Below are 18,083 nucleotides of genomic sequence, written 5' to 3' on the forward strand. Positions count from 1 at the left end.
AAAGTTTTCCTTGTGGAGGTCTTTCACTTCACTTGTTAGGTTCATTACTAAGTACATTTTTAGAGCATTGTGAATGTTAATTTCCCATTAACAAAAAGGGACATCATAAAACTAAAAAGGTTTCTGTACAGCAAAGGAAACAATTATAAGTAAAGAGAAAGCCCATGGAGGGGGGTGAGGGAACAAGCAAATGGCTGCCAGCTATACACCTAATAGGAGATTAATAGTGTTTCCATGATCTTTTTCTGAGCATGTGTGTTGTTAGTGTTAGAAAGGCTACTGACTTTTTAAAAATTGATTTTGTATCCTGCCGCTTTGCAAGTGTTGTTCATTTCTACAAGCTTTATGGTGGAGTATGTGCGATTTCTTATGTACAGTTTCATATCTGCAAGTAGGGATAATTTGATTTCTTCCTTTCTTATTTGCCTCCCTTTACTTTCTTCTTGCCTTATAGCTCTGCCTAGTGCTTTGAGCACTATATTGAAAAGGAGTGGGAACAGCAGACAGCCTCTCTATGTTTTGATTTCAGTGGGATTGCTTTCCCCCCTCCATTTAGGATAATGTTGTCTGTGTTTTTGTTGTATAAGGTCATTATTATATTGAGGCATATTTTCTCCCACCCTACTCTCTTTAGGACTTTTATCATAAAGGCATGTTGGATATTGTCAAAGGTCTTTGCTGCATCTGTTGAGATGATCATGTGATTTTTTTTTTCATTAAGCTCATTTTTATGATTGATTACATTTATTGGCTTATGTATGGTGAACTATCCCATGGAAAAGGAGCTTGTTAGTAGTGCATGATCTTTTTGATATATGCCTGAGTTTGGTTTGCAAGTGTTTTCTTGAGAATTTTTCCATCTATGTTCATCAGGGACATTGTGTGTAATTTTCTTTTTCTGTTGTATCTTTACTTGGTTTTGGTATTGGAGAAATACTAGCTCCATAGGAATTTGGGAATGCTCTTTTTGTTTCTAAATTTTTCTTCTTGAACAGTTTAAGAAGGGCTGGATGTAGATCTTCTTTGAATATATGACATCTGCTTGATTTCATCTGGGCCTGGGCTTTTTAAGTTGGAAGGTTTTTAATTACTGTTTTGATCTCTCTCCTTATTTGCTATCAGTCTGTTTACATTATTGGTCTTTTTATGATTTAACTTTGATGATTTGCATGAATCTAAAAATTCATTCATTTTTTTTTTTAGATTTTCCAACTTAATTAAGTACAGATTTTTAAAAGTATTTCCTTATAATATTTTGAATTTCTTTGGTATCTGTTTTAATTTTCCTTGTTCATTTCTGAGTCTATTAATATTTCTTTTTTGTTCTTTCTTTTTGGATAGCTGGGCCAAGGATTTGTCACTGTTGTTTAAAAATCAGTTCTTAGAGTTGTTGATTCTTTATATTGTTTTCTTTGTTTCTATCTCATCAATTATGATTTGCTATAGATTACTTCTTCCAATCTACTGGGCTTGGGTTTAATTTGTTCTTGGCTTTAACAACTTCTTGACTTGCAGCATTAAGTCATTTATTTGTGCTCTTTCTGATTTTCGTTAACGTAGGTGGTTAGTGCTTTAAGTTTTCCTCTTAGGGCAGCTTTTATGTGCCTCAGAGGTGGTGATGTGCTTCCATTCTCATTTAATTTCAAGAATTTTAAATTTTCTTCCTTGATTTCTTCTTTGTTGTTTAATCTCCATGATTTTATGTAATTACTAGAAATTCTTTCCTATTGATCTTGAGCCTTATTGCTTTCTGGTCAGCTAGGGTACATGGGGTTATTTCATTTTTTCAGAATTTATTGAGGTGTATTTTTTTTTGTCTCATATGTGCTCTCCTTTAGAGAGTCTCCCAAGCTCTCTAAAGGCTGCTAAGTAGAATGTATGTTCTTCAGTGTAGGGTAGATATTCTGTAGGTATGTGTTAGGTCCATTTGGTGTATGATGTCATTTAATTCTGATGTTTTCTGTTTTGTGTTATCCCTGACCTGCCCGATAGAGATCATAAGGCTTTGGAATCACTGACTATTACTAAGTTCAAGTTAATCTGTGTCTTGAGAGCTAGTAGTATGGTCTTTTATAAAATTGGGTGCATCAGAGTTTGGTTCATGTATTTAGGATTGTGATGTCTTTTTGGGTAATTGTTCTCTTGATTAGAATGAAGGGTCCTCTTTATCTTTTCTGATTAATTTTAGTTTGAAGTGTAGTTGTATGTATGTATGTATGTATGCATGTGCTTTTCTTTCCCTGTAAACTTCCGGTTGGTTTATCTGAACAAGTAGCCATATATGTATAAGCCATATGTTAATATAGTGTGCTTGAGAAGTGTGCAATTAAAGACTGATATTTTGTTTATATTGAACATTTACCAGTAATACATTGGCCACAAGAGCATTTATAGACACATATGTATTTAGATACACTACTCTATATTATTTTAGACTTTGCATGTTTCCAAAGGAAGCCCAAATATTCAAAACAATATATTCTTCAGTTTCATAAATAAATATTGAATTAAGCATGAAAGACTCATGCTTGAAAATGTAGTTTTCCTAAGTTAAACATTTAGGGAAAATTCTACATAAGAATAATTTATGGAAAAGCATCAAGATCCTAGTGAAGGTGCTATTTAAGCTTTTCTTTAATAACTTTTAAAATTATTCAAGAATTTTATCCATGAATGCAATATATTTTGATCATATCCACCTCCCACCCCCACCCCCACCTCCTCCAAGATTTTCACCATGTCCATTTCCCTGCTTCCAACTCCTCTCAGATCCATCTTCCCTACCTCTCTACCCCTTCCCAACTTCATGTGTTCTCTCTCTGTCTTTCTGTCTTGCTCTGTCTCTGTCTCTCTGTGTCTGTCTGTCTGTCTCTCTGTCTCTGTCTGTCTGTCTGTCTGTCTGTCTGCCTGTCTTTGTCTCTGTCTCTCTGTCTCTGTCTGTCTGTCTGTCTGTCTGTCTGTCTATCTGTCTGTCCGTCTGTCTTTGTCTCTCTGTTTCTGTTTCTCTGTCTCTGTCTCTCTCTGGTAGGGTACTTAATACAATTAGTCCTGTCTGCTTGTGCATAAATTTGGTTCCATCTGCTGGAGTATGGTCAACCTGCCAGGGACCATTCCCCTAATGAAAATTATCTCTGTTTCTCTAGCAACCAAAATCCATCAGCAGTTCTCATCTATGGGTGGGAGTTCAGGCACCCAGTGTGCATTCATGTTAGGATGTCGGTTGGCTTGATCTTGTTTGGGTCTCGTGCAGGCAGCTACAGCTGCTGTGAGCTCCATGCATATAACGGTCCTGTTGTGTCTAGAAGACACTTTCACCCCAGTTTTTCCCAAACTTTAGCTTTTACAATCTTTCCACCGTCCCTTTGACAATGTGGCTTTGGTCTTGTGGGGAGGGGAGTATTCCGCAGACATTTATTCTCTGCATTTTGATCGGTTGTTGTGAGCCTGGCAAAGATCTTTGTGATGCAGCACCTTCCACAATCATGATTTAACACAAATATTAAGCACAGAAAAAATATATATTTAAGATGAGCTATGCCTTCACAGTAGGGAAAGAAGGGTTCATTGGCTGCCTGGTGATACAAGTGATATTTCTGTGCCAGGAAAACCTGGGATGCAAGAAAGCATTCTGAAGCATAGCAGCGACATGGCTAGAGCACTGATGGACACACTCATGGCCTGCACCATTGGAGTCACAAAACCAGGCTCATTAGTCCACCAGATGGGAGAGCTCCTTGGTAGAGTGAACAGCGTGCACACGGAGCAATTCTTGGAAGAAATGACTTTAGCAAAGGTGGCTTATGTAAACCTCGAGGCAGTGGGGTAGCTCTCTTCCAGGTGTTTGCCAAGTGCCTTTATAATGTTGAACCTTTCATCGACCATCTTAGTTAGTAGATTTGTTGTAGGTTTCTTGTTCATAGAATCACACGTTGTAGTTTGTAATTGTAATAAGTAAATTGTGTAATAAGTTCTGCTCAGGAACCTGCCAGGGTCTGGGGTTATTAAGAGACTTATTCTTAGGTTTCCTCAAGCATGGGTTGGCGTTCCAACCATGGACTGTCCTTGATTTTCTTATGCCTGGTGTGGTCACTGTGCTGAGAGTGTGTTAACAGCCTCTATATCAGATGTGGGAACGTTTCCGCAGAGTTCAGAAAATCTATTGCAGTGCTGAATGTTTAGCTCTCAGCAGCAGCCTTTCAACAGAGGCGCATCCTCCTAACAAAGGGACGGCGCCTCGCTAGGGGCTCTGTGGGTGACGAGGCGCATGTGCCTTGTAGTTAAATTCTGTGGAGAGACTGGAGATGCGAAGGGAGTTCCAGCGGAGGTCACTGTAGGGAGAAGGCCGGGGACATACTGGGCGTGCATGAGACAAAGTAGAGGAGGCCTTGTATTTAGAGTAGAACCTGCCGATCTATGGTGGAGGCTGTGGCTTGAATGAAACTCTGAAGCTATGTGTTGGAAACCCCATCACCAATGCAGCTGCGGGGAGAAGCAGGCTTTCGGGAAGTGATTGGGCTAAGGAAGCCCAGGCCTTGTGAGTGGCCTCATGCTATCCCTGTAGGAGAGTTTCACCGTTCTGAGAGTGAGGTCTTAATAAGCAGGTGAGTTTGATGCCCTTACTGGCTCTCACTGACTCAGAGACAATGTAATGTTATGTAAGGGGATAGACAGCAAGCCGACTCTTGCTGCTTCAATCAGGGAGTCCCCAGCCTCCAGGACTACCGGCAAATACATTTCCATCCATTATAAATGAACTAACTGATCCAAGGTTCTGTTATGCCGCCACGAAACTTGCGAAGACAACGAGGACCTTGCTCTCCGCTTGAAGTGCCACGGAAGCTGTCAGCCTGATTTGACGAGTGATTAACTTCGTTTTTACATCTTGGAACTGCTGCTGGCTGCTGTGTGGCCATCGCTCTTGAGAGTAAGAGCGGGAAGAGGCGGAGCAAAGAAGTTACTGCAGCTTCCACATAAGGAATGAGGGAGCGAGGTGAGGTTAGAGGAGGAGGGGAGGGGTCAGACTCAGAACCTATTTTTTCAGTTAGGTAAGTGGGGAATAGCTAGGACTCTCTGACAATTAGACGCGGGATTAGAAGATGAATCAAAACATTTGGGAGTAAATTGCAAAAGTAAATGCTACGCTACTTCTAATTCAGGCCAGTTATTACTGAGATCGGTCATTATATTCCCACACAGAATAAGAAAAATTATACATGTGTACAATTTCCTCCCATGGTACACGCCATGGATTAGACAATAAAACAGTCCTGCATTTGAAGGAAGAAGTTTAGTTATTCTACTTAATTAGGAGTAGGAAGTAAAGCCAGTACATGGAAAATTATATCTGCGCGTGCGCGCGCGCACACACACACACACACACACACACACACACACACACTTTATACATTAACACATAGTACTCAAGCGTGTTGCTTATGGGATGTAGATTGTGCCACTACATTTACCATGTATAGTGATCAGGTCTGGTTGGCTAGAATTTCCCTGCCACAGACATTCATCATTCCTTGTCTTTGGGACATTGAAAATCCTCCCCTCCAGCTAGTTTGAATCACAGTTATCAACCATCATTTCTCTGCTGTGCCTTACACTTAAGTTCTTCTCCTGTCAATCATGGCCGGCCTTTCTCCAGACCCTTTCTTCAAGCCTCTGATGGAAAACTTGGCATAGGAAATACCCAGAGATGGGCTGGGGCTTGTGAACGGAAGGGACTAGGAATCATACTACGTGTTCATGGCTAGCAATTTTTATGAGTTTCTTGTCCTGTTATTCTCAGAGTAAAAGTTGAAATAGTCACCACCACCACCACCACCACCACCACTATCAATCATTTTCATTAAGGCTGCTGTTGGAATTACATGTTTTTAAATATGATGTTACTGTAGACTTGAATTACATAGGCTGTTCCTAGCCACCTCAAAGGTCTGTGTGCTAAAGGCTTGGCTACTACTTGGTGCTATTGGAGGGAATGGAGTCTTTTAAGAGATTGGACAGCACTGGACGTCCTTTTCTCATTGAGATCCAAGGGCATTGTGGGCAATCCTGGGCCTTTTCTCTTTCTGTCTTGTGTCCTGGCTATGACACAAGCAGGTGGGCTCTACCACACATTTCCACTGTGTGCTGGGGATTAGGGTCATAGGCCCAAGGCAAAGGCTGCACTGAAACTGCCGAGAACCGTAAGCCAAAAATCAACCTTTTCTGCTTATAATTTTATTTCTCAGGTGTTTGTGATAGTGGCAGAGAGCTGACTGTCACAACTATGGTGACTCTATGGTAGGCTATCATAATGAGCATTTGTCACAGGTCATGTTGGAACTTCTGTGTGTATGCTGTGATTGTGGTGACATTGCTGGGTAACTGTAAGGTGAGCTGCTTAAATGGTATCACTTACATGTCCCATCTGATCATTTTTTTTATTTTTATTTTTACTTTATTAATTTATTCTTGTTACATCTCAATGGTTATCCCATCCCTTGTATCCTCCCATTCTTCCCTCCCTCCCATTTTCCCCTTATTCCCCTCCCCTATGACTGTTCCTGAGGGGGATTACCTCCCCCTGTATATGTTCATAGGGTATCAAGTCTCTTCTTGGTAACCTGCTGTCCTTCCTCTGAGTGCCACCAGGTCTCCCCCTCTAGGGGACATGGTTAAAGTTGAGGCACCAGAATATGTGAGAAAGTAATATCCCACTCTCCACTCTACTGTGGAGAGTGTTCTGTCCATTGTCTCCATCTGATCATTTTTAAATACAGTGATGGGGTTGGGGTGCTCAGTGACAGAGGTCTTGCCTGGCATTAATAAGGCCTTGGGCTCCGTCTCCCGCACCACATGTTATATACACAATAAAGGTAAATATAAATGAAGTAGCCCTACTTGCAAAGATTTCTGGGTAATACATACAAGACCACACATTTGAACGTTTGTGTGCTTTGTCTTGTTCTTAAAGAATGGGGATTAGGAGAATAAATAAACTCAATACTCTTACTTTTTACCTCGCTGCCTTGCTTTGCATGCAAGGCTAGCATGGGTGATTTGCATACACACAAGAGGCTGAAAGCCATGAAGGAATGGTGTCTTCATCTTGTGTGTGTTCTTTTGTACAAACAGAAGATATTTACATGGTGGTCCTGATTACAGAATAAAGCACTCTCAAGAGGAAGAGTGACAAAGTCCACGGGACACCTACATTTTAGGCAGACTTTATATTATTTTTTAAGCCTTTGGAATAGACAGTGTCCTTTCCCAGGTGAGTGACAGGCCCATTTACACCAACACTTCCAGGAGGAGACAATGGTTTTTTTTTCCTTGTGGTTTATCAGAAAGCCAGTTAGTAGTCCTATGAAGTTTATATACTGATGTGTTAGTGGGATCTCCCAAGTAGATCAGAGGGGCCTTCCTCCACCAATGTCAGAGATATGACCGACCATGCTCTGGGCAGTAAGCAGTCCTGTGGCTTCATTTCCTGCCTTCAAGCTGCTGCTTATGAAAAGCGCCCGCCCCTGGTGACCTACAGCCTGCTAATATCCAACAGCCCCCCCTTCAGGAGTTGAGGCCCCTGAATCATGTAGGAGACAGAGTCCAGTTGATACGGATACTTATGGCTGAAAGGGGCGACCAAGGGTTTAGAGTCTCCACTCTAGCCCACTTTCATGTCCTAGAGGGTGGTCAAGGGGACCCCATATTGATGTAGTTAGATTATTATAGGACTGTCTGGGGTGGGGGGGTTGTTGACTGTCATGCAGGCATATAGAGCTAATATAACAGAACTAGTATGAGTTAGGCACACAGGGTCCAAGACAAATAGGCTCACTACTAAGATTAAGATAGGTACAACTCATTCCAAGATCCAGTCCCAAAGCTGTTCACCCAAAGTGACGCGAGTGTCTGCTGTGGCTTGAATCGGCAATTCCTGTAAAGCAGGTGGGACATTAATAGAATTACTGGGCATATGCACACACCATTTAGCCTTGACACTAGGGAAGGATGTCAAAAGAGCTTAGGTCAAGTGCTGAACAGACAGACAAGGACTCTTAAGGAGGGCTGTTGCATACACCGAGGAAAGCCATAAGAGCAAAGGGATGGATGTCGATGGTCCAAGAAAGGGCAGTCCCTCCTTTTCCTTGATGAAGGCAAAAGAAAGTCCAACTACAGCTGAGTGGGACCTTTTTCTGGACTCCCCTCAGCTGCCAGGCCCTTGTGATCTCTACTGAATGAACTCGTGTGAGATGGACTCGTGCGGACACCGTGTGTGCAGTGTCTTACAGAGCAGAGCACCCTTAACCAGTGAGAGTGGGTAGTGCTCAAAGGGAGCATTGTGGGGGGACTGAAGCTCCTCAAGAGAGACCGTTGTCTGGTGTGCACTTCTGCCGGTGCCTTTTTATTAGCGTCTCACGCGTGTTACTGTGCACAGCGTGCCTATGCGTGGCAGGGCTGTGTGAGATGTGGCAGGGTGCTTCTTGGAACTGTAGCAGCTGCTCCTGGAGCAGGGGTTGTTATCATATGCCCACAGAGGAGAGAAAAACCTAAGTTGTGTGATAATGATGGCTGCAGGCAGGCAGAGCACAGGCTGAGGAACAGGACCTCCAGGCGGAGGGCAGCACTCAGTGTTCAGCGCTGTGGGTGCCCCTCCCCTCCCGTTTCCACATCAGGTCATCAGATCTATAAGTACAAGAGGATAGTTGAAACTGGATCTTTAAGAGTGTATATTACTTGTAGGAAATTATGGATCTCACTGTGACACACATCACACATGATGTATTTTAATCATATTAACTGCTATTACCCACCCACCCCCTTTTTTTTTGAGACAGGAATTCTCTGTGTAGCCTTAGCTGTCCTGGACTCACTTTGTAGACCAGGCTGGCCTTGAACTCACAGAGATTCGCCTGCCTCTGCCTCCCTGAGTGCTGGGATTACAGGTGTGCACCGCCGTGCCTGGCATTACCCTCTTTAAGCCCGCCCCCCAATTCTAATAGTCCCATTCCATTTTCATGTCTTTTTCTTTTTTTCTAGACTCCACATATGAGAAAGAGTAAACTTGTCTAAGTCTGGCTAATTTTCTTTAACATGATGTTCTCTACTTCCATCCATTTTCCTCCTGATGCTATGACTTCCTTCTGCTCCATGGCAGAGTAGCACTCCATTGTGGGTGTGTGCACATTCATATATATGCGCATCACACTTTCTTTATCCATCCAGCTATTGATCGCACTTAGCTGGTTCTGTAACCTCGAGACCATGACTCACGCTGTGCTGATCATCAGTATGCAGGTATCCCTGCCATTTGCTGAGTCTGATTTCTTCACAAGTGATGTGAATGGATCGGATGGTATTTTTACTTTTAGTCTTTTGAGAAGTTTGGTACCTGTTTGTATAGTAGTTATGCAAACTTATAATCCCATACCAGTGTTCAAGAGTTCCTTCCTCCTGTACCCAGGGAGATCCTTTACTCCTGTATCGTACACACAGGATGCCTCGAGTCTCTAATGGACAAACAGTGTCTTGTCTTCAATACTTTGTGCATCCTGGCATCCTGTTTTACCGTGTGTTCCTGACTCCAGGGTAGTTAATCTCTTCAAAATTTAGGTTGGCTTTCTGGGCTTACATATGAAATGGTTCCACCTGGACGCCTGTGAGCCTATGGGATTTCCCCTTTTTGTTATTTTTGTTTTCTTCTCTTTTCTTTGTCCTTTAGTGCACAGAGTTCAGGAGTATACTTTTATTTTCAGGGGGGAAAAAAGCATAGAATGATAGAAGATTCCGTTGATAGTAGACTTGATTGTTATTTTAGGATACTCCTTGAAACAGTCATAAAGATGACTCTCATCATAAATAAGGAAAATAAATTTGGATGTTGGCTGGGCCGATTGATTACTCATTGCCTTATGGTTGGTTATCTCCACAGTGAGCAAATGGCTGTTATAGAGATTAGGTGGGTGAGTAAATATAGGAGGCTTGGAATAATGGTGGGCTCAACAAAATACACATTTATTTTTGGTTTCCCGAGACAGTGTTTCCCTATGTAGCCCAGGCTGGCCTCAAACTTACTATGTAGCCTAGCCTGGCCTTGCATTAGAGTTCCTTCTGCCCCCGCCTGCCAAGTGCTGGTGTTACAGGCATGGGCTGCCATGCCCAGCATGCTTTTTGGAATCATAATTACAAATGGCCCCGCTGTGACATGGCAAACATGATTGGTCTAGCAGTACTGAATGGGCTGAGGATGTTGCGAGGCAGACACTCCTTATGCCTTTGCTTTAACAGATGTTTCCTATATTTAAGCATTCTCACTTCTGTGTCTGAGAAGAAAATGTGATACACAAAATGTCAAATCAGGGAGAGAGTCGGGAAAAGCCAGAATACTGGGGAAAGTGTGTTTTGCCAGGACGCTGGGAACGGAGGTACATAAACTGGCCTCCACTGACCTGCTAGTGTCTGACTACACACACACACACACACACACACACACACACACACACACACACACACACACTTTGAAGGCTGCACTAAGGTTGCTGATGGAAGCAGATGCTGAGTTCCCGGGATCGGGGAGGATGAGCCAACATGACAAGTTAGGGTACCTTGGGTGGCAGTTGAAGAAAATCAATGTGCCCCTTCCTTGTACATGACCTCTGACTTCCACAGACTTAGAGCCTCGTCTCCCTGAGGAAGAAAAAGAAACATGTCAGAAATACAGGGACACTGAAGAGGAACCTTTCGTTTGGAGCCTCCTGTGAACCCCTACTCTTTAGCAGATGTGCACAATGAGTGGATGATTCCGAACTTGGCTCTTTCTGCACGAAGAAGAGCGCCTCGGTGGGATTTGAGGCGTTGCTTGGGGAACGGCGTCAGGTGTGTGCATGAACAGCTGCCTCTGCCTTTGATCTTGGAGAGCTGGAAGGAGAGGGGCAGGGAGAGAAGAACACAGGCGTCACGCCTTGATTTCTTTCTCTGTAGGAAGTTCTCCTGGCTGAGAGCTGAGGTATGTGGAATAATTAAGGAAGAAGATCCGAAGCTACATGAACAAGGGTCGTAGGCTCTACCAACCACAGCCCAAGGTTCAAACCAAGGTGAAAGCTGTAGATAAGGCCCAGGCTGCAGCCCCAGCTCAGGCTCCCAAAGCTGCCCAGGCCCCTGTGAAGGCCCCATAGAAAAGGCTTCTGCCTATGTGAAGACAGATGGACTGGTGTGACACACCCACTTACACACTATTTACAGATGACCAGTGTCCTATGCTGTTTTTACAAATAAACCTGAGGCGAGCTCTGTTTTGGGGGAAAAAAAAAAAAAGGATGACTGCAAGGGGCAGCTGGCTCTGCTTTCCTGACCTGCCGTAGTACTATTTCTGAGGAGGCTTAGGGGCTGACTGAGCCTAGGAACCCTTTAACAAGGCTTCCTGGAGGTAGCAGATGCTGCTGTGTCTGCATGGGTGAGGCAGGGCCACTTGGGAACCCTGCTACCCTTTGAAAAAGCCAAGAGGACCACACACAGGCTGTAGACGTGAATCCAAGCAGGAAGAACATAGCATCGTTCTGTAGACCAGAGGAGATGGAAGGCATTTCTGCTAAGGAGTCCAGATCTTCTCCATACCCCCGCCCCTCCCCTCCATGTATACAGTGTCTTTTAAAGGAGAGGCACAAGAGAAGATGAAATGAGCGTGGAGCCAAAACACTCTTCATCAAGACGTACCGAAAGTTGCTCACATGAATGTTCCTGGTAGCATAAACTCTAAGCAACTAGACACTTCCATTTCCCCCCCCCAGCTGTGTGTTATATGCTGCCTTGAGAGGAAGAGATGGTCAGAGCAGCTGCAATAGAACTTGAGTAGTTGTATCTTCCTACTGACGGTGAGGTTCCTGTGTTTACTTGGCTCATGCACACAGCAAGTCTACCGGATGTCTTCTGTGTCCCATAGGGAGGCACATGGCTCCCGTGTGACTAGTATGATCATGAGCTCTGCCTCCTGGAGCATGTGTCAAAAATCTGAAGACACAAAGAAAGCCAAGAAACTCCTTGTGTGGTAGATGCCATGTTAGAAAAACACAGTGTTAGGAGGGTACGCTGGAGCCAGGATTCCTGTAGATAGAGTTGCGTCAGGGCCACTTCTGCGAAGTGTGGTTGCAGCAGAGGCATAAGTGACAGGAAAAGAAGTTTGCTCTTCTCATGGGATAAACTGAAAAACTGGAGTTGGTGCTGTGTTGGCAGGGTTCACATCTGCAGGTGCAGCCAACCCTGGATAGAAAATTTCTATTAAAGGTGACAATGAACGCCATGTAAACAATAAAGAAGTCTGGTGCAGCGTCTGTTTATACACACTTCAGGCTGTCAGGCACGATGCATTATTTAGTGGTGAGTGAGAGAGGATGGGTGTAGGTGCTGTTCAAATTCTGTGTCATCGTGGAGGGGGCTTGAGCATTTGTAGACTTTGGTATCTAATGTGGTGAGGGGTGGGTGGCGTGGAGCCGGCTCCCTATATCCACAGTGAGCGACTGCTTTTCTCTACGGAATTCTCAGATGTCCTTGCCTGGAGCCCAGATCTGAGGTCCCCGGAGCAGTGGAGCATCACTCCTAGCAGAGGAGATTGCTATAAAAAGTTACTACACCCATGTTTAATCCTTGGGCAACCCATCCTGGAATAAACAATACTCTGAATTGAGTATATGAAACATAGATTTTTTTTTTCTTTAAAGTTTGGTTATATCTATGAAATACATTTCCAGGAAAGTACATCTATTGTCACTTAATTTACATAGTTAATTAACATAGGCTGTAGACGGGTTTTGAAGACCCGAGTCTGTATCACAGGTCTTACTGAAACCAAGGTGTCATAGTCTGGGTCTCTGTTACTGTCACTGAATGAAGTCAGGGCAGGAACTCAAACAGGGTCCGAAGCAGGAGGAAAGCTGCGTGTTTGTTTCCCTGGCTTACTGAACTTTCTTGTATAGCCCAGGTCCACCTGCCCCCAAATGGTATCACCTATACTACACTGGGCCCTCCTGCACCAATCATTAATCAAGAAAATGGCCCACGGACAGGCTTCGAGGATGATCTGATGAAACCAGCCTCAATCAAGGTTCCCTGTTCCAAAGTAACTCTACTTTGTGTCAAGTTGACAAAAAGCTCTGCCTTCAACTGTGTGCCTCTCCCTCCCGCTGCCTACCAGAATGCCTCCCATGTAGGAAGTATTCAATAACTGAATGAATCCAGCATCCACAGTGTTTCAAATCACAAACAGTTCACAGCTTATTACTTTTGCTGCATTTTCTTCATTTCCTTGAAAAGAGAAAAGGATCCAGTGAGTGTTGACAGAAATGAGAAATCCTGACCCATCACTGTCATCTTCCCTTTGTGCTCTGAGCTTTGGAACGCTTGGTAGGAGTGCATCGCATCTGCTATATTTGGAGAGACACAGTCTGTGCAAAGTGGGGTCTTGAAAAGCCTCTGAAGTGTGTCTGCCAGGGCGAAAATAACCACATTTTGTATTTGCCCAGCATTTCCATTGTGTCTGATTAGGAGAGCTAATCAGCCCCAGTTCCCCCCCAGCACACAAACTGTGCTGATGTGCCTGTGTTCTCTAGAGTCACAAAAAACAGCTTTGTAAATATGGCATAGAAGGCAGAGCTAAGCTTGAAACTTTTAGGATGTGTGTGTGTGTGTGTGTGTGTGTGTGTGTGTGTTTGTGTATGCAAACATGCATGTATGTTTGTGTGCATGTGCATGCCTCTGATTAAAAAGCTCTGTAGTTAGCCATGACACTGCTTTCCTTGAGTGGAGGCACAGAGAGACCCACCTTGGTAGACTTCTCAAGTAAGCCTCTGGCGGTCTTTCAGCCGCTTGCTATTTATTGCAAAGGAACTTTTTCTTCTGCCTCCTGGTCCCCTTGGTGGGTGTTAAGAAGCTTTCATACCTGCAGTGTGTGTGCCCACAGGACAGCCACGGGCAGAGACCATCCTTTCTGAATCCCAGTCTTGCTGATTCACCATGACTCACCTTCGAGCGTGTAGCCATCATTCTGAGGAACTGCAGTGATCCCACAGAATTGCACAGTCAAGATGTAGCTTCTGGGCTCTGGCTTCTCCCTGAGAGAAGGGTTCAATGCCCAGACAAGGAAGACGTGCATGCTACCATGGCTGGAACTGTGCCTTCAAAAGGCATCCAATCCAGTAGGCTTACTTTGTATTCACCCATCATAAACTTAGGACTGCTGCTCTAATAGCCATTGTTCAGGTTAGGCAAGATAAGTGCCTTCCCTCAAGGCCTTGGCTACCAGTTCTCCTCTGCCTTCTGTGGGAGCAAACTAAGGCACTTGTCCATTTGCCTAATCTTGTTCTTAATCCTTTCCCTTCACTTTGGTTTTTTCCCCCTCATCTACTAGGTATCTATTGACCCCTCTATTTGCTGACACTGTGCCTGCTTATTTTGGCCGGCGGGGGGGGGGGGGGGAGTTATAAGCATACACTTGGCTATTATGTGGTGGTATCTGCAAAATGCATTAACTCAGGCTTTGTCTCAGGAGTCCAGATTTGAAACCTTCACCATAAAGTGCTCTGCTATATATGGCGCAGTGTTTTCCTTAGGTAATACAGATTTGTGTTATTTTGAAAATATATCTTCCAGTTCAGGGGTAGGTTAAGATGAGGTCATGGCGGTAGAAGAAATTTATCTGAATCTTGGCATTGGAGGACTATTACCATTTCTTCATAGAATAAAGTCTCCCAGTTTGGCTCTGTTCAGTATAGGAAGATGAGCATTGTTGCATGCTAAAACTTGGGAGCTATGACATCAATCTTGCTCTGTCACCACTTATTTATGTCAATAATATTTCACCATTCATATTAGTTATCAGCAGGGCAAACTATTGTTTTAATTCTTTTATTATTTTTAAGTGGGGTGTGTGTGTGTGTGTGTGTGTGTGTGTGTGTGTCTGTGTGTCTGTGTGTCTGTGTGTCTGTGTGTGATATGCTTGCATGTGTCCATGTAGGCCAGAGGTGTCAGGTTCCTTGGAACTGGATTTCCAGGCGGTTTTGAGTCACCTAACATGGGTGCTAGAAACTGAACTCAAGTCCTCTCTTAGTATGAGCCCTGAAGTGCTGGCCATTATTTCTCTCTGTGATGCTTTTTGTCCTAGTTTGCTTTAAACCTCGGGTATCCAATTCTCTCCCTCTTTATAGCCCACACAACCAGTTTTCCTCTCTTAGAAAACAGTCCTACAGTTTCCTTCTGAGGTGTTTTTAGTGTCTACATTTTCTCTCACTTTTCTCTTAACCTGTGTACTTATTGGCTTGACCTCTGTAAGGCGTTCTCTCATCCCCTGCTTGGTTTGCCCATCAATGCTGGATGCTCACCTTTCTTGTTTACACATCTTCTGTGGCTTCAGATGAAGCCCAGGTCAAAACTGGGCCTTCTTGTCACATACCGTTGGCCAACAGGCTCTATATTCCATGAGTTTTTCTGCTCTTCACAATTTGAACCCTCAACATGGAGTCAGCTAATCCCCAATATAGTCATTTAGTTGGGCTTCCCTTGTCCTCATCCGCAATGCCTTCCTCTTTCCTAACAAAATCCAAGCCCAACCCGGAAGGCTCTTATAGCTTCCAATCACGTCTCCATCCGCCCAAAGCACAAGTTACCGTGTGACCTCTGACCTCCCTTAACACCTTCAGTCCCACTCTCAGTTACTTGGTTATAAACATTCACTTCTAGGCAGCTGTAATGCCACTTGATCCCTTCAACTACTTGATATTTTTGAGGCCAAGAGGCGAGGAGGCCTCCTGTTTTGTGATGCCGGCCGGATCTAACAACTCATTGTTCAGGTGCGGCTGCTCAGGCGTGTCACTCACAAAGTCGTGCGGTGCAGAACTGGGGACGATGCGGTCTACAAAGTAGGAGACAGCGGGAGTTTCCTTGGCGATATGGGTTTCGTGGGTGTGATGCTGAGAGGGGTGGAGGGCCACTAAGTGAGCGAGCACAGTGCTGGCAATGAACTGTTTGACCCATGCTAATGGTGGGCCTTTGGTCCTCTGTGCCTGTCACAGGAGCTCTGCCTGGGAAATTCAAAGGCTTCCTTTATGGGTTCCCATCCTGTGCCAGGCAGTGGGACTCTGGGAGTCTCATTCAGGTAACTGTAGTAGACAAAACAGGTGCCTGGTGTCCTGGGACTTGGGCTGTTGGCTATGGGAAAACATCGTAAATAAATAATGAATGCTGAGGTAGAAAACAAAAAGGGTTAAGTGGCAGAGAGGGGGAAAAATCCTATTCTTTTATACAGACCAGTCTCTCCATCTGTCTGCGAGTACCAAGCGCTTTAGAACGCAACCTGGGTTGGGTGGCAGAGCACACGCAAGGCCCCGGGCTCTGTTCCTAGCCTACTGAAAGAAGAAAATAAACAATAAAACAAACCCAAAGCCAAGCCAAGCCAGACCAACACCTGCTCTTCCTTGACTGAAATCCAGGAAGCAGAGCTGATGAGGTAGCCAATATGGAAGTAGACATTCTTATTTCCTGCTGCTCTGTCTCTCTAATGAGAGGTCTTGGTAGTGTCTCCCGGCTAGAGTAGACTCCAGAAACTAGGTCGCGACTGGGAAAGAGGTGAGAGATCGGTCCTACTGTAAGAACTAGCCTGGATGTGGTGCAGCCATGCAAAGAAGGACAGAAAACGGCGTGTCTGGCTTGTGACTATGCCCCAAGTGTGAGTACCGAAGCCAGAACCTACCATGCCCTCTGGACTTGAGCCTACTGCAGGCTTAGGCATTCTTTGGCCATCTGCATAGTAGGCTGGCTCTGGAGACTCAGTTTGCCTTTCGGTTCCCATTTTCTCATGTCAGGGATTATAAACTTTACAGACAAGCCAACAAGATGAGTGAACCAGAACTTGAGTTTTTCAGGTCTTCTCCGTGTCAGCGAGTAGGTGTCTCTGTAGACAGTAAGAAAGTGGAGTTTACTCCAATAAGATGCAAGTTTTGATAGGTGAATATGTAAGGAAAACAAGGTTCCAACTGCAGGACTTATGTTTTTCTGTGAGCTTTGATTCTCCCTAAAGGTTAGTTCTCAAGTCTCAAGGTGGGTGGCCTCTTCCGTGTGTGTGTGTGTGTGTGTGTGTGTGTGTGTGTGTGTGTGTGTGTGTGTGTGTGTGTATCCTTCTGCATACGCCTCAAAAGCTCGGGGGAGTTTAGCTCGCTCAGAAGCTTGGAGACTGGGCTTGCAATCAATTTCATAGAACCGGGAGGCGGGGAAGCTAGTGTGGGAGCCACAGGAACTGTTTAAGCAAGGAACAGAGAGCTCACGCTCTGGACCAGAGCCGGAGATGGTGAAGTTGCTCCTCTCAAAGTGATCTGACCTGTTTGTGGACACCAGCAGCAGAGCCCTGCGGGATCGCGGTGGGTGGGAGATGCTTTGCCCACCTGGCGTGGGACTCTGGTGCCACAGCGCGCAGAGGCGCTTTCACCTCCTGCTCCTGTGGTGAGGGCATCTCCCTAGGGCTGTTAGCTCACTGTGACTAAAAACCCAGGAGCTCAAAAAAAAAAAAACCCCAGCTCCTGAGTGGAATTCCTGGGACAAGGTGTTGCCTCGGCTCCGTGGATGTCTTCTGCCTTTGCCGCTGACTCTCTCGGCCTCCTCTCCAATCTCAGGCAGTCTAGAGAGGCCCTTCTGCCTCCAGCCTGGGCCGGCCTGGCTAGCGCCTGTATAGCAAGCTACATGCGTGGCCAGCCCCATCCCTGCGTGCCCTCTGGGCCGCCGAGACGCTCCGGAGCGCTGGGCTAGCGCAGGACAGGGCTAGCCTTAGGCTCTCGGGGCCTCCTGAAGGTCCAGAGCTGGGTGAGGTCTCTGATAAGTTCAACGTTAGAGAAGCCAGGGAAACGGTCCACACTTGTCCTGGTTGGGGTGGGGCTTCCGAGAGGGGCGGGGCCTCGCAGGTCCACGGCGGGGCGGGGCCCCGGGGGTGGAGCCTATTCACAGGTCGGGGTGGGGCGTCTCAAGTCACGGAGGGGTGGGGACTCGCAGGTCCAGGGCGGGCTTGGGTGGGGCGGGGCCTGCCGCTGCTGTGGAGGCTGTGTCTACAAGCTAGTCTC

General features: G+C 45.2%; 1 protein-coding gene and 1 long non-coding RNA gene across 6 annotated transcripts in view; one reads left to right on the forward strand and one right to left on the reverse strand.

The window, feature by feature from the left end:
• Positions 1 to 18,083, forward strand: part of ATP8A2 (ATPase phospholipid transporting 8A2) — a 543,049-nt gene that overhangs the window by 86,840 nt on the left and 438,126 nt on the right. The gene's annotated exons all lie outside the window — the stretch shown is intronic.
• On the reverse strand, positions 9,981 to 17,884 carry LOC311589269. The gene is made up of 3 exons (XR_014776476.1): positions 15,360 to 17,884; positions 10,596 to 10,677; positions 9,981 to 10,313 (listed from the first exon to the last, which is right to left on the reverse strand). It is a non-coding gene; the product is annotated as an uncharacterized lncRNA (long non-coding RNA).

This window comes from Acomys minous, assembly GCF_964271855.1.
Source record: "Acomys minous genome assembly, chromosome: 18".
Lineage (NCBI taxonomy): Eukaryota > Metazoa > Chordata > Mammalia > Rodentia > Muridae > Acomys > Acomys minous.